Source organism: Bombina bombina, chromosome 2 (genome assembly GCF_027579735.1).
Source record: "Bombina bombina isolate aBomBom1 chromosome 2, aBomBom1.pri, whole genome shotgun sequence".
Taxonomy (NCBI): domain Eukaryota; kingdom Metazoa; phylum Chordata; class Amphibia; order Anura; family Bombinatoridae; genus Bombina; species Bombina bombina.
Genome location: NC_069500.1, coordinates 196,928,354 through 196,945,298, shown reverse-complemented (window position 1 = coordinate 196,945,298; position 16,945 = coordinate 196,928,354).

Here is a 16,945-nt window from a genome sequence, read left to right as displayed (position 1 = left end):
CTCATTCTACTAGGGCTGTGGCTTCCACATGGGCTTTTAAAAACGATGCATCTGTGGAACAGATTTGTAAGGCTGCGACTTGGTCGTCCCTTCACACTTTTTCCAAATTTTATAAATTTGATACTTTTGCTTCTTCTGAAGCTATCTTTGGGAGAAAGGTTCTTCAAGCAGTGGTACCTTCCATTTAGGTTCCTGTCTTGTCCCTCCCTTTCATCCGTGTCCTATTGGTTTGGTATTGGTTTCCCACAAGTAAGGATGAAATCCGTGGACTCGTCATATCTTTGTAAAAGAAAACTAAATTTATGCTTACCTGATAAATTACTTTATTTTACGATATGACGAGTCCACGGCCCTCCCTGTTATTTTAAGACAGGTTTATTTTATTTTTTTAAAACTTCAGTCACCTCTGCACCTTTTTAGCCTTTCCTTTTCTCTTCGGCCAAATGACTGAGGGTGGAGGGGAAGGGGAGGGGCTATATATACAGCTCTGCTGTGGTGCTCTTTACCACTTCCTGTTAGCAGGAGGTTAATATCCTACAAGTAAGGATGAAATCCGTGGACTCGTCATATCGTAAAAGAAAGTAATTTATCAGGTAAGCATAAATTTAGTGGGGTTTTTTCCTCTCCTCTCCCTGTTCCTTCTTTAATGAGAAAAAAAAACTTTAGTTTGTTTTTTGGTTCTACATGTTATGTTTTATATTTTACATTTTTGCCTGTTCTCTTATGTTAGATTTATACATGTATTCGACATTTTATTAGAAGAGACTTTTTTTGTGCATGGTCTTTTTATATTTACACTTTTTGAGTCACCAGCTCCTACTGAGCATGTGCAAGAATTCAAAGAGTATATGCGTTTGGCTGATGGCTGTCACATGATACAGGAGAAGAAATAACTTTGAAAATTGTCAGAAAAAAAATCTACTACTCATTTGAAGTTCAGACTAAGTGCTATTGCATTGTCTTTGTTATCATGCATTTGTTGATTATGCAAATCCACTGTATTTACTGGGTCTTTAATTTTTTTTTGGCCCGTAATATCGCAGGTCTCTCTGCCAGCAGCAAGACTGCGCTATTGCCACCTCCCTCCATCCTGCAGGCTTTCAAAAAAACAAGCCCCATTAAAAGATCAGTGATGTACAGGGTATGTTGTTGTCTTTAAGGGATTATAATACATTTTAGTGAGACTGTGAACTCCAAGTGATGACAATATGTTAATACTTATATACCTATAATTATAAAATAGTAGTTTCAATATTAAACCGTACAGAAACATAACATTACCATAATGTTAAAATAATACCGCCAGGGAAATGTTCTCACATGTGTTAAATTAAATATCTATTGGTAAACCGTCTGCCCAAGGTTTTTTTTCTCACTATCACTTTTCTTCTTCAGATGTCTCTATTTTAACATAAAACAAAAGAAATATTTTGCAATGCGGACAATATTAAGTGCAAATAAGTAAGCTGAGTCTACACATTTACAGGGCGTGGCACCTTTGTTATCTGTAGGTTAAATACTTTATGATTTTCTATCCTCTTTATTCAGAGCCTTTATGTGTGTTCATCCAAACAGCCTTTAATTTGTCTTTTCTTACAAACTTGTTTTCTTTTCAAAGAACGATTGTTTGTTCTGTGATATTTTGAAACCATGGAAGGATATACCCAAAGGAAATGTCATCCTGCCATTGTACTTAAAACAGAACTGCTCACCGCCTAGCTATGACCAGTACAAAAAGCTGGCAGCTGGCACTTTTTTTACACTCATTGCTTTGTACTAAAATCATAGGACTCCAGTATGACTTTTTATTATAGACACAATCAATCAATTGATTCATTCCAATACTTTCTTTTAATCATTTTATATAAATATGTTAACATTTCAAGGAAATTAACTACTTAAAAGGACATGAAACTTAGTTTTGAACTACTTTCCAGTTACTTCTATTGTCTAATTTGCTTTTTCTTGGTATCCTTTGTTGAAAAGGATACCTACGTAGGCTCATCAGATGCTAATTGGTGACTGCACATATATGCCTCATGTTATTGGCTCACCCGGTGTTCAGCTATCTCCCGCAGTGCATTGCTGCTTTTTCAACAAATGATACCATGAGAATGAAGCAAACTAGATAATATAAGTAAATTGGAAATTTGATTAAAATTGTATTCTCTATCTGAATCATGAAAGAAAAATTTTGGATTTCATGTCCCTTTTACAAATTTTGGGAGCAAACAAAAAGAATTGAAGGAAAAAAAGTACTACGTTTGTTTGTTTTTATGATACTAATGCAATCCGAAAGTTTTTTTTTTTTTAATTCAAGTCAAATACCTGTAATGAAAAAAACTTTAAAAAGGGGTTAAACATTCCAGGAACACACCCATTCTGTATCCTCATTTGATACAGGAGGACATATTTAATTATATTTAAAGGGATATGAAACCCACATTTTTCTTTTGTGATTGAGACAGAGCATACAATTTTTGAAAAAAGTTTCCAATTTGACACTATTACCACATTTTCTTTGTTTTCATGATATTCTTTGTTGACGAGATACCTAGGCAGATAGCATGCACACGTCTTTAACTGTAGCAAGAGCTGAAGTTTATGCATTCTGTTATAAGATGTTCTTTTAATAAATTTGTAAAAACACTGCAACTGGAGTTTGAGAGACTATCTTATAAACAGCAGCTTTATACATATTCCTGTCCCTTTAACCCCTTTGCAAGACTTAAATACATAATAATAGAAATATATTTGTTATATAAAATATTTCATTCTGTTTAGTGAAAACCTTTCAGTATTTATTTTGCACACTTCATGTAATTCACCTCAGAAAATTGTGTTAATTTTCCACTGCCCTCAGCCTAGAGTGCATCCTGCAGGCTGCAGACTCTAAACCAAACATGCTACAAAGGGTTTGCTTGATCAGAGCCAGACCTCAGTTATATCTGTACCTGAGGCTAATTGGTCAGAGCAGAGGAAATTTTAGCAAACAAAAATAGTTTAAATGCTTATACATTTTCTTTTTATGGTTCTTAGCTGCAGATATATACTAAGAAAATGTATATTCCTTTATTTTTTTTATTTTTTTCAAACTCAATTTATAGTTTTGCAAAGCTAGTTAACTCTCACAGGCCCATTTATCAACGGGCTTGCGGACCTGATCCGACACTGCGGATCAGGTCCGCAAGACCTCGCTAAATGCGGAGAGCAATACGCTCTCCGCATTTAACATTGCACCAGCAGCTCACAAGAGCTGCTGGTGCAACGCCGCCCCCTGCTGACTCGCGGCCAATCTGCCGCCAGCAGGCAGCTGTCAATCAACCCGATCGTATTCGATCGGGTTGATGTCTGGCGATTCCTGTCCGCCTGTTCAGAGCAGGTGGACAGGGTTATGGAGCAGCGGTCTTTAGACCGCTGCTTCATAAGTTGTGTTTCTGGCGAGTCTGAAGACTCGCCAGAAACACGGCCCTTCAAGCTCCGTACGGAGCTTGATAAATGGGCCTGTCAATGTTTAGGTGAAAAAACAAAAACCCAACAACATTAGCAATTGCTTCTGCTATTAACTCATTAATATATCTTTCATTTTTTGTGCACAAGCTTAGAACATAGAAAAGAAAGGTTAAAGGGACACAAGTCAAATTATTCGAAAATTCAGAGTGGGTGTTAAATCATTGTCTTTTATTAAGCACTTGTTAATGATGCAATTCTACTGCATTGAGTGCTCCTTTAATGCTACAACTTTGCATGTTATTCAATGTTCTAATTTGTCAAGGTGACTAATTATGCTAATGTGTGTGTACATCCTTGTCATTGTATACCCCTATCATTGTATCTAGCGCTATACAAATAAATGATAATAATAATACATTGTTGGCATTTATTATCTGAAATAAGCACTTTTATTAAAAATTTAATGGTGAATACAGATGCCCAGTAATGTTTTCTGAACTTTGAGAAGAAAATGTATAAGAATATGTTAATTGGATTTAACACTCACTAGAGAGGTGCATTAACAGTAGATGTGTCTCTAAAAACTCAACGGCATGGAGAGAAATCTCACAAAATATTTGGAGGCTTTTTTTAGCTCTATATTGCAATTAAGAAGTTCCATCCAGAAACCTGCATAATGAGATAAGCAGTTCTTAAGCTAAACTTTACAATTCTGAAATTCTTTGGGAGACCTTACATTATTGTAGGGACTTCTTAATTAACCTCACCAGAGCACAGAGCTTAAGATCACTGGGCCCATAGACTTTGTAAAATGTCCTTGTATATTCTTCTGTTTTCAAAGTGTAATTGTCTATTAAATTTAAATACCACCAGCTCTTTTTCTATCGATAATGCAGTCTTCGTGTACTTGTTCCATTTTTCTGTAGACTTTTTTGTTATCACTTCTGGAATTATGCTGTATAAGAGAGACTCTGCATTTGGCAGTAAAACAGTATCTATCCCTTTGAGAGTGAGATAAAAGATAATTGTTACTCAACAAGGAAAGGTGAAAACTGAATGGATCACTAAGATTGTAGACGAACAAGGCTGTAACAAAGTGGTACTGATGCAATTGACAAATGCAGAGCCTGAGAGTATGTTAAATAAACATATAACAGTTTTGCACAAAAGTTACTAAAAAAAAAAACAACAATATTAATTGTACATTAAAAACAAGATGATTGACATAGCAAAACAAACCATTAGAGGCATTTGGAATCAAATGAGTATAGAGTTAACCTTATCGAGTAGCTCACTATCATAGTCCCTTGCGAAACTGGTTAAATGATAGATCATGATTCATTTGACAGCAATTTTCTTAAGTTCCAGTACCCATGCAAAAGCAATAGCTTTGTGGTTTTCAGTATTCATGTGTGCAGGAGATGGTTTGAGAGTGAAGGTCAAGAATAGAACCAATAGATCTGTCCGTAACCAGGCAGGGGTACACAGGATAGATTCAGAAGTGTAGTCACGTACAAAGCATAAATCAGGAACAAGTAAAAGTCAGTAACAAAGCAGCAGTACATAAGGGATATCTAGAAGAGTAGACAAATACACAGTTCTAAATGTTAATATTTATGTAGTCAGCAAGGATCAGGCAACACTGTGATGGGATAGGCATAAATCATAGTCCAATAATCAGTTTGAGGTGACACCAGAAGATGGAGTCCATGACCAAGAGCAGTAGTATCATTACAATAGAATAACCAAGTGCCAAATGCAGACATAAAAAATGTTGTATAGCTTCCTGCACTTCTTTTGGCACTCTTGCTGTAGCAATGTCATTTTCTGTGCACATACAATAAATAGTAACAGCCACAGCACTTTTCTTACTACCAATGCTATGTCTAGCACTGACACAGATGGAACGAGTGCCAACTTCAGCGCACAATGTATCCTGATTTCTAAGTAGCGCTACAACCTGTACTGTGTTCGGTGTTCCTTTCCTTTTGGAACCCGTTACATATTCACCACACAAGAACTAGAACAGTACTACAACCTGTGACCTTCTTAGCTCTGGCTAAGGTTGAATGTGCTAAGATAAGGAGGTGCTTCGAGGCCTTCTTCAACCACAGGGTGCAAGAACAACCAGGACACGAATGATAAGTTCAGTGAACCGAGAAGCATGTACTTTCCCTCAGATGGGATGGACTTAAAATCAAGTCCTCCTCTCCCGTAATTAATTGTACAAGAACAAGGGGTGGGGCTGCACAAACACTTTTCTGTGAAACAACATTGTGGGCAAAGAGCAGCAGATGCCTCCTCATTCACCCACACAGGTAAACGATCCCTGGAAGGGGATGTTGTTCACACATCAGTCAATAAATGGGGCCAATTACTAAGAAAGTTTGATCACATCATAGATGCTATTAGGATAATTCCCGACTACATGAAGAGGAAAATATTATTGATCACCGCCAACCGCCAACCCAAGAGCTATGAATTGTATGATGACATATCTGAGGCAGAATATAAAGAATACTATAAATGTAGAGATGCTTTACGGGATATTTTACACAAGAATGTAGGCTACTGCATGCAAGTCTGTGCACATCAATGGAATGATCTTGGAATACAAGATATTTGTATTAGGTAGCTATGGCTAGTAGAGCCAAGGTGAGTTCAAGAGATGACACAGACAAAATTAAGCCTTGCACTTTCAGAAATGAAACACAAGCTATACATGTGAAACAAATTTTTATATATTTGAACAGAAAGTGAACAATCTCACCTACTTAAAGGGACACCGAACCCAATTTTTTTCTTTCATGATTCAGATAGAGCATGACATTTTAAGCAACTTTCTAATTTTCTCCTATTATCAAATTTTATTCATTCTCTTTGTATCTTTATTTGAAATGCAAGAATGTAAGTTTAGATGCCGGCCCATTTTTGGTGAACAACCTGGGTTGTTCTTGCTGATTGGTGGATAAATTCATCCACCAATAAAAAAGTGTTGTCCAGAGTTCTGAACAAAAAAAACTTAGATTCCTTCTTTTTCAAATAAAGATAGCAAGAGAACGAAGAAAAATTGATAATAGGAGTAAATTAGAAAGTTGCTTAAAATTGCATGCTCTATCTGAATCACAAAAGAAAACAACTGGGTTCAGTGTCCCTTTAAAAAGGTCTGCCCAAGAAAATGTAAACTCTGTCAAGCACAAGGGAAACATATTCACTTTTCACTAGTTTATAAATCAAGTTTAGCCACACAAAAATACAAATATGATGGAGCCTGGAGGGACATGGAGACAGTTGCATAGTGGAATAGCTCCATGCATATTGGTGGGTAGGGGAGCAAGATAACCCTCATCCTTCCCTCAAACCTCAACTATCCGGAGAAGATAACATTCCCTGACCCTTTAAGCTCTTGGAGCAGTGACAAAAGCGGATCCAGAGTGCATTAACATCAGGGGATCGCTCCCGGTGCTTCTCTGGGCAGGATATGCGGCGGCCATCTTGGGGACCCATGCGGTCGATTAAACTGTAAATATCATTGGTCAGGGTGGTGCCAAAACTTTTCAAAAGCCTCTGGACTGGGGGAGAGGTGTCTTCGAGAGTCTGTGAGTACACAATATGCTGTAGTGTGAGTAGGGCAGGTCCCCTAGACAATGTTACAGAAACGCTACTCAGGTCCCTCAATTGGCTTCTACGTAGACCTTTACAGACAGGTTTAAAGCTACCTCTCGCATCTGATGGGGATTTCGGGCAAGCATGATGTCCTATTGCTGTATCAATACCGTAATTGTTTCAGACATGGGGATTTAAGCTAAAATAAATTTATTGCTCATATACTGAAGTCATCCCCTTATATAGCTACACTGGCTGAGGCCTTTATATCGACAATATCTAGGAGACTTCTGAGCTGTGAGGAGGAGAAGCTATCCCTTTAATTGCTGAGCACTGCTCTCATCTTCATATGGGGCACAGAGCTTTGCAACAGAGGAGCCAGATTTCATAAGGGGTGCAGCATACAAGAATACCCACCCCATTATGTCTGCCAGAAAGCCACCCAAACCAGCCAAGGGAGGTAAAGCCCCTACTGCAAATCACTTTTTTAGGCAGGTGAAGGGGGATAAAGCTACAGAAACCCAGCTAACTGACTATGAGGAGGAGGCAGACTCAGATGCCAATATCACGCAGGCTGGTGAGGATCATACCCCAGTCACTAAGGCTGATATTAAAAATGGATGCAATTCAATGCAGAATACCGTTACAAGTAGTCTGGCTGAGATTAAACGGGACATTCAGGAATTGGGTACTAGGGTTTCAACTCTAGAAGATAGTGAAAACACAGTCCTGGAAAAGGTTACCTCCATTTCTCAGCAGGTGACATCACATCAACAAGAGCTGGAAACTATCCAGGATAGAATGGAAGACCTTGAAAATCGCAGATGTAATATCCGATTGAAAGGGATTCCTGAGTCTGTAGCCCCAATAGAATTGGATAGATATTTGTCTCAGCTATTTCAGGCCATTACGGGACATTCTGAAGAGGGTTGCTTCCAGATGGAAAGAGCACATAGGGCTCTAAGAGCAAAGCCTAGGGGGATGCTCGACCTAGGGATGTTATAGTCTGCATGTTCTGTTTTCAAGAAAAGGAGGCTATTTTGGCGGGCTCTAGGAAGAATAATTCCAGGGATCAGTTGTCCATTTTTTTTTAAGATCTTTGTGTGCGGACCCTACAGAGGAGGGGCTCCATGAAGACCGCTTACCCTGCTGCTGAGAAAAAATGAAATCAACTACAGATGGGGATTGCACTCCTCATCATCCACAATGGGATTACATATACCATAAAGGAAGCAGGGGACATCCCTGATATTTGTAATCATCTGGGTCTGGAGGCCCCTCGGTTGTCTTCTGACCTGGCAGAGAAAGGGGACAAGGATCAGAGTAAATTTTGCTCCCTGTTGCAGAGACAGAGTTGGACAAAGATTTCCAAAAAGAAACAAAAGACCTGATAGCCTGAGTGGCTGCGCAGATAAGTGAGAAGCCTGGGGCTTTTGCAGCTCCTGGGTATATTTCAGATGAGTATAAGTTTGTTTTTGTCTGTTTATCTGCCAATGAAGGGGGAGCCTCTGATCTGACTTTCCTGTTAACTGAGGGTGTTGGCTGTACCAAGGGAGCATAGGCAGAATATAAATGAGGGGATCTGGCAGATATCTTGGAAACTGAGCCAGTAGGGCTAATTAAAAAAAGATAAAGATAAGACTTTGGGACTCTATATGAAGTAGGGACTCATTCTATAGAAGTATCATATTTAGGAAAAGAGAGGGGCGAATTGTTCACCAATAGAGGGGAGGTGATAGCATTAGTTTATCACGCTACACAAGGCTCCCTTAAACTCAAAATTTACATATTAGTTCATAAAGTTTTTATTGCACATTTGCTGTTATATATGTTTTGTAAGACATTGTTGATTAATGTACTGTGATAAGGTGTGGGATATATGCTTATTCACTGTTCATGTTTTTAAATCTCAATTATTGAATTTTTTTTTCTGTTTGTTTATGTTTTGTTATTGTGGTACTAGGCACTACACAGAAAGAGTAGGAGGGGTAATGGATTATATACAGATAGGTAGGACTTGACCGATGCCTCAGAGTATAAGGATTATTTCACATAATGTGAGAGGCCTCAATACTGATGTGAAGAGGAAAACGGCACTTGCCCAATATTCTAGAGCAGATCTTATACTGATACAGGAAATACACTTCACCAACACAGTAATCCCTAAATACTGGTCGAAGCAGTTCCCTTTACACTACCATTCAACGATGGACACTAAAAAAAGGGAGTATCTATTCTCATTCATCAATCGCTTCACTTTCACACAGAAGAAGTGACTTCTGACCAGAACGGCAGGTATATCATTGTCAGGGGGTGCATTCAAAACACTCCGGTCACCATATGTAACGTTTATGCCCCTTATGAGAAACAAGACAATTTGTTTAGGCACATTTCCCATCTACTGACGCATGGTCCCAATCCCGAATTATATTAGCAGGGGATTTCAATATTTCCTTATCTCCCTTCAAAAATGCAGCGACAGTTAAACTCACTAACAAACAACATAGACATAATAACATCGCAAAAACTATAAGGGAGTCCTTGGCTACTCACAACATACTGGATTCATGGGAGGCTAAATACGGACAGACATCTGATTACACATTTTACTCTTACGCACATAGATCATACTCTAGGCTGGACTATATCTTTATTAGTCAGACGCTGATACAGAATGTCATCTCTTCCTCTATACAGCCATGTGTATGGTTTGACCATTCAATTATACGAATAGAATTGACGGGTATAATCAATATATATAGACAATGTTCATGGACATTTGACCTGACAATACTCAACTCCCAACATACACAGCAGACTTTCTCCAAGAAGTTGGAGGAATATTGGTCTTTAAATGAGGGAACGACCATCAACTCCATTAACACCTGAACGGCACACAAACCTTATCTTAGGGGTTTATTAATAAAACATAAATCGATAGTTCTTTAAAAAGCCAATGACACAATAAATAAATTACAGACGGATATAAGGGATTTGGAGATACATCATCAAAAAACATTATCTATATCTACTTTTAAATTGCACCAGCTGTAAATAAAGACGTTAGCCAAGATCCTAGACTCCAATTCGATTAGGGCTATTCAAAAATTAAAGGCTCAATACTATGTATATTTTAATAAGCCGGACAGATATTTAGCCCACAAAATAAGGGAGAAGGTTAAAGGGACAGTCTACACCAGAATGGTTATTGTTTAAAATGATAGATAATCCATTTATTACCCATTCCCTAGTTTTGCACAACCTACACAGTTATAATATGTCAGGCTACAAATAAAAAGAAATGATGGAACACAATTCACAGATCTTAATTTATTAATAATTGTTTTTGTTTCACTATTGTAAAGGAATATCACTATGGCTTAGTGATATTCTCACCTAATAGTGATAGTTTAGTTGTTTATTTTGCCACACCCCAGATTATGCAGTTAGGGTTAAGCAAATTTGAATAGGATTTGTAGAAATTACTCTCAATATTAAGTTAGCTTTAGTTCTTAAGTTGCAGGTGTAGTAATGGTTCTATTAACTCTCAGAGTCTTATGCAGTGTAACACATAAATAGTTAACTAGTAACCAGGTTCTGTTAACAGTTATACATATGCTCATGCAGTATTGCTATTTTATTTGCAGAGATTACTTGTACCTTGTCTTGTACTTGTAGTGTGGCAGAGCTGTAATGAATGCACAGCCTGTTCTGTGGAAGTTCCAGTTTCACTGTGGAAGCTGTGTTGTTTATTAATCTGCAGTCAGGATGTTTCAATAAGTGTTAAAGCCAGATTTTCAGTGACAAGTTCTGTGGTAACTCTCCTTTAAATACAAACTACACAGTGAAAGTTCTCCAAGTAACAAAGCATTAGAACACTTAGAATAATACTTGCAGTTTGGTTCAGGCAGTTCATTCAATTGATTGCATGTCAGCTCCTAAGTTAATGAACACTGCAGTTGTTTGGATGAATTCCAGTTAAAGTTGAACAAAGTATCAAAAAGTTCCTGTGAGGAAAAAAGTTCAGAAAACAAGTTATTCAAAGTAGTTAGGCTCAGGTAAATAGGGTAGCCTTGTACTCCAAATTACTAAGCAAAGAGAATTGATTTGGGGTGGTTTTTAAAGGCAAGCTGCAAGTTTGTTGCTTGAAGGATTCCGCTGGGTCCTAGAAGGAGCTAGGTTCCTGACATGACCCCCCACTCAGGGCAACGGTCCCACAGTTGCTGGTCTGGGCCGATTTGGATTTCTGCGATGGAAGAGAGTGACCAGCCGTTGAGCTCTAAGATTGGTTGCAGGTTCCCATGTGTCGTCATCAGCTGAATAATTTTTCCAGCGTACCAGATATTGTAATTCACCTCTATGGAACCTGGAATCCAGCAGGGAATGCACTTCATATTCGTCTGGATCCAGTGCCTGAGGAGGTGGTGGAAGAATGAGTTGAGAGTGACGAGTGGCTCTGTATGGTTTCAATAGTGACACATGAAATGTGGGGTGGACCTTAATACTATCAGGTAATTTAAGAGTCATTGCGTTTTCATTGACAATTCTAACTATAGGGAATGGCCCTATGAACAGACCCGAGAGTTTCTTACTCGGTATCTGTAATTTCATGTTTTTGGTGGATAGCCAAACGAGATCACCTATGGCGTATATAGGTGGTGGTCTTCTCTTGAGGTCGTAATAATGCTTTTGAGTGAGCTGAGCATTTTTTATGTTCTCCTCAATAAAGCGGAAATTATCTTGTAGAGAATCATGTAGATCATCGATTAAGGGTGAATTTAAGGTGTCTGTTGCAATGAAAGATATTGTTGGATGGTAGGCATAATTTGCATAAAATGGTGTAGATTTTGTAGATGAGTTTACAGCATTGTTATAGGCAAATTCAGCCATGGAGAGGAAGTTCATCCAATGTTCTTGATGGTATGAACAATAGCACCGAAGATATTGTTCCAGCCATTGATTCAGTCTCTCTGATTGACCATTGGTCTGAGGGTGAAATGATGTCGAGAAACGATGATCGATCTGTGTTAAGTCACAAAGTTTTGTCCAGAAATGTGAGGTGAATTGTGTTCCTCTATCAGTGGTTATTATCTTTGGTAACCCATGTAGCTTGAGTATGTTATCTATGAATAAATGTGCTGTCTCAGAGGATGTCGGTACTTTGTGATACGGCACAAAATGGGCCATCTTAGTAAATATATCTATGACCACTAGGATTGTTGTCTGTTTATTTGATTCAGGTAAATCCACTATGAAATCCATCGATAGATGGTACCAGGGTCTCTTCGGTACTGGTAATGGAGTTAATAATCCATAAGGAGCTCTTCTCTCGGATTTCGAAGTGGCACAAATGGCACAAGTTAAGATATAGTCTCGGATGGATTCTTTCATTTTGGGCCACCAACAATCCCGTGAAAGCTGTTCCAAGGTTCGGTAAATTCCTGGGTGTCCGGCTAATGGAGAGTCATGGTATAACTTGAGCAAATTTATTCGCAATGCTTTGGGAATGTATAATTTCCCTTCATGGTAGTACAGGTCATCAATCTTATGTACAGAAGAGTGAGGTAGCTCCGGCTCCTTGAGACAATGACGTTTGATTTCGGTTATCACATCGGTGGTTAGACCTACAAAACATTCGGTAGGTAAGATAGTGGTATTTTGAGTTGTAGTTTTAGGTTTCTCAGGTAGGCGAGACAGAGCATCTGCTTTACCATTCCTGGAGGCAGGTCTATATACAATATTGAAGTTGAAGCGCGAGAAGAATAAACTCCAACGGACCTGTCTTGCTGAAAGAGTTTTGTTGTTTTCTAAAAAAAGTAGGTTCCTGTGATCAGTGAAAATGGTAATAGGAAACTTGGTACCTTCGAGAAGATGCCTCCAGTGTTCCAGTGATCTTTTTATTGCGAGGAGTTCTTTATCTCCTATGGAATAATTTCTTTCAGCTGTTGACATCATCTGTGAGAAGTAAGAAACTGGATGGATGGGATCGTTTGGTGTTTCCTGTTGAGAAAGAACTGAGCCTAAGGCAAAATCAGAGGAATCAACTTCCAACACATAGTGGTGTTCGGGGTTCGGAAATCTTAGAATGGGTGCTGATGTAAAACTATCCTTTAAATATTCAAAAGCTGAATTAGCGTCTGGATCCCAGTTATAAGATGAGTTAATGCTGGTTAATTTCGTCAGTGGTTTTGCTATCTTGGAAAAGTTTCTAATGAATTTCCTATAGTAGTTTGCAAAACCTAGGAATTTTTGGAGTTCCTTTCTGGACTTGGGTATTGACCAATTTTTGACAGCGTCTACTTTTTGTTTTTGCATAGTGATACCTGTTGGTGAGATATCATATCCAAGGAATGACACATGCTTGGTATGGAATATGCATTTCTCCAACTTAGCATACAGTTTATGCTCTCGGAGCCTAGACAGTACCCATCGCACGTGTGTTTTGTGTTCTGTTTCATTTTTAGAATAAATCAAAATATCGTCTAGGTATATCACAAGACAGATGTCTAAGAGATCTCTGAACACATCGTTTATGAAGTGTTGAAAAGTGGCGGGTGCGTTGCACAGTCCAAACGGCATGACAAGGTACTCATAAAGGCCATACCTTGTCCTGAATGCGGTCAACCATTCGTGTCCTTCTTTTATCCTCACTAAGTTATAGGCTCCCCTTAAATCGAGTTTCGTGTATATAGTTGCCTCAGATAACCTTTCGATTAGTTCTGGGATTAATGGGAGTGGGTAACGATTTTTTATTGTGCGTTTGTTGAGTTCTCTGTAATCGATTATGGGACGTAATGATGAATCCTTATTCCGCACAAAAAAAATTCCGGCACCTGCTGGTGATGTTGATGCTCTGATAAATCCTTTCCGTAAATTTTCTTCGAGATACTCCTTTAAATGATCCAATTCTGGCTTGCAGAGAGGGTACAAGTGTCCATAAGGGATGGAAGAACCAGGTTGAAGTTGTATTGGACAATCGTATGCACGATGAGGAGGCAAGTTCTCAGCTTCTACTTTACTGAATACATCCTTGAAATCTGCATAAGGTAAAGGAATTTGCAACTCAGGTTTTTCTGTAGGTATTTCGGTCTGGAGTAGAACATGTTTGTGGAAACATGTTGTTTTACAATAGACTGAATCAAATTTTATGGAAGATAGTGACCAGTGGATAACTGGATTATGTAATTTGAGCCAACTAATACCCAAAACCACTGGGAAATGTGGTGACGAGACAACATCAAATGAGAGGTGTTCTGTGTGTCCTGCTGTAGAAACTGTTAACGGTGTGGTATGGTGTGTGATAGGGCCAGTTTTAGGTTCTGAACCGTCAATCATATGAAAAGAAAATGGAGTATGCTTTTTTATAAGGGGTATTTTATTTTGCTTTACAACATTATAATCAATAAAGCAGCCATAAGCTCCCGAGTCTATGATGGCTTCAGTAGTCAGCTGATCTTGGTCCCACTGTATGGAGAGAGTTAACATGCAATAAGTTTTAGTGGTGTTTAATAAAGAACTTATAACTTTGAACTTACATTTCTTGTTTTTCTGTAAAATGGGACACTCCTGGACTGAATGTGTAGGATTGGCGCAATACATGCACAGATTATTACTCTTCCTGCGGTATCTTTCTTCTGTTGTTAAAGGACCACGGGCTATTCCGATCTCCATGGGAACAGCTGTTTGTTTACTATGTTGGGTTGGTTGAGGTGGGGAATAGATAGAAGGTTTTGGTCGGACATCTGCAGAAAACCTTTCTGCCTTTCTTTCTCGCAGTCTGCGATCCAATTCTTTTGCAGCATTCATCATTCCTTCTAGGGTTTTAGGGAGTTCTATCCTGGCGATTTCATCTTTCAAGCTCTCCGAGAGGCCTAAACGGAACTGGTTTCGAAGTGCAATCTGACTCCATTCCGAATCAGCTGCGTATAATTTGAATTCCGTGATGTACTCCTCCACGGGTCTCTTGGCTTGCTTAAGGTTCCTCATGGAGGCTTCAGCGGACATTTGTACATCAGTGTCGTGATAAAGATCATCCATACATGTGAAAAAATCAGAAAGGGATCCTAGCACTGGGTCATTATGTTCGCACAGATTGTCAGCCCAGATTCTTGGCTCACCCCTCAGGAATGAAATAGTACTGAATACCTTGATCCTCTCTGTGGGATAACTGCGAGGTCGTAGATTATAAAGTAAATGACATGAATTCTTAAACTGCCTATACTGCTTCCTGTTTCCAGAAAAGAGCTCTGGTAGTGAAACTGAAGGTTCATGTGTTTGCTGAGGTGGTGCAGTATGAGTAGTAAGTGAGTCTCTTATAATTCCCCTTAAAGACTGATTTTCAATTTGTAAATCATGAACCGCCTGAGCAAGCTGATCAACCTTTTGGGAGAGGTTGTAAACTATCTGTGGTAGATCTGGTGGCTCCATTTTATGGCTTAGTAATATGTCAGGCTACAAATAAAAAGAAATGATGGAACACAATTCACAGATCTTAATTTATTAATAATTGTTTTTGTTTCACTATTGTAAAGGAATATCACTATGGCTTAGTGATATTCTCACCTAATAGTGATAGTTTAGTTGTTTATTTTGCCACACCCCAGATTATGCAGTTAGGGTTAAGCAAATTTGAATAGGATTTGTAGAAATTACTCTCAATATTAAGTTAGCTTTAGTTCTTAAGTTGCAGGTGTAGTAATGGTTCTATTAACTCTCAGAGTCTTATGCAGTGTAACACATAAATAGTTAACTAGTAACCAGGTTCTGTTAACAGTTATACATATGCTCATGCAGTATTGCTATTTTATTTGCAGAGATTACTTGTACCTTGTCTTGTACTTGTAGTGTGGCAGAGCTGTAATGAATGCACAGCCTGTTCTGTGGAAGTTCCAGTTTCACTGTGGAAGCTGTGTTGTTTATTAATCTGCAGTCAGGATGTTTCAATAAGTGTTAAAGCCAGATTTTCAGTGACAAGTTCTGTGGTAACTCTCCTTTAAATACAAACTACACAGTGAAAGTTCTCCAAGTAACAAAGCATTAGAACACTTAGAATAATACTTGCAGTTTGGTTCAGGCAGTTCATTCAATTGATTGCATGTCAGCTCCTAAGTTAATGAACACTGCAGTTGTTTGGATGAATTCCAGTTAAAGTTGAACAAAGTATCAAAAAGTTCCTGTGAGGAAAAAAGTTCAGAAAACAAGTTATTCAAAGTAGTTAGGCTCAGGTAAATAGGGTAGCCTTGTACTCCAAATTACTAAGCAAAGAGAATTGATTTGGGGTGGTTTTTAAAGGCAAGCTGCAAGTTTGTTGCTTGAAGGATTCCGCTGGGTCCTAGAAGGAGCTAGGTTCCTGACATAATAATACACTTTTTTACCTCTGTGATTACCTTGTATCTAAGTCTCTGCAAACTGACCCCTTATTTCAGTTATTTTGACAGACATCCATTTTAGCCAATCAGAACTGGCTCACCTGAACTCCATGTGTGTGAGCACAGTGTTATCTATATGAAACACATGAACTAACACCCTCTAGTGGTGAAAAACTGTCAAAATGCCCTGAGAGAAGAGGCAGCCTTCAAGGGCTTAGAAATTAGCATATGAACCTCCTAGGTTTAGCTTTCAACTAAGAATACCAAGAGAACAAAGCAAAATTGGTGATAAAAGTAAATGGGGAAAATTGTTTAAAATGACATGCCCTATCTGAATCATGAAAGTTTTTTTTCTACTAGACTGTTCCTTTAAGAGTTTGCTATCCCTATATTACAGAAAGCGGAAGGCACATATACATCTCACCCCTAGGAGATAGCGGATACATTTGCAGATTACTATTCTGCTCTCTATAATGGTAAAAAAGTAGACCAGACCCCTCATACTCAGGAGATACTTA